The sequence below is a fragment of the Cygnus olor genome, chromosome 2, assembly GCF_009769625.2.
Source record: "Cygnus olor isolate bCygOlo1 chromosome 2, bCygOlo1.pri.v2, whole genome shotgun sequence".
Taxonomy (NCBI): Eukaryota; Metazoa; Chordata; class Aves; order Anseriformes; family Anatidae; genus Cygnus; species Cygnus olor.
The window spans coordinates 67,038,982-67,039,910 of NC_049170.1; positions in this window are offsets into that span (position 1 = coordinate 67,038,982).

Genomic DNA, 929 nt, shown 5'->3' on the forward strand with positions numbered 1-929 from the left:
GCTCTCCTTGGTCTCTCAGAATCCAGGAAGCAACAGGCCATACCTGGGCAGCATTCTCCTTACTGGCCCCATTAAGCAGCATCTCTACAAGACCGAGATGTCCCTTGCGGTAGGACAGTCAAGGATACAGGGAGCGCCGATACTAGCATTGCTCGAGTTTGCTACTTGCCACTCATCTTCCTCCCAGGGCAAGCTCTGGCGTGTTTAGTGTTCCCTTCTTTCCGGAGACAGGAACACAGACGCACAGCAAAACAGGTGACCGTCCTGCAAAACGCCCTGTTTTGCATTCAAACGGCATTTCTAAATTGCAGTAACAATTTTAAGGCCTTGAGCTTCCCCCTGTGTTATGAAGTGTGAAGGAAGCATGAACTGAGCTCAGGCTAAATGTGCATTAACTCCACCCCCTAACCCCACCCCCTACCCCACAAGCCCTGGGGTTAGGGGAGGAGTTGAGTTAGGGGAGGAGTTAGGGGGGACGAGTTAGGGGAGAGGAGTTGGGGAGAGGAGTTCAGGGGAGGAGTTGGGAGTGGGGGGGAGGAGTTGAGGGAGGAGTTGGGAGAGAGGTTGGGAGGAGTTGGGGGAGGAGTTGGCGGATGGAATTGAAAGGCGGGAGGAGTTGGGGGAGGAGTTGTGGGGGGAGTTGGGGGGTGGAGTTGTGGGAGGAGTTGGGGGGAGGAATTGGAGAAAGAGTTAGGAGGAGGCGGGCAGGGGTTAGGGGAGGAGTTGGGGAGGGGGAGGGGTTGGGAGGGGGGAGGAGGGGTTGGGACGGGGGAGGAGGGGCTGGGAGGGGGGAGGGGCTGGGAGGGGGGAGGGGCTGGGAGGGGGGAGGGGCTGGGAGGGGGGAGGGGCTGGGAGGGGGAGGAGTTGGGAGGGGGAGGATTTGGGAGGGGGAGGAGTTGGGAGGGGGAGGAGTTGGGAGGGGAGTTGGG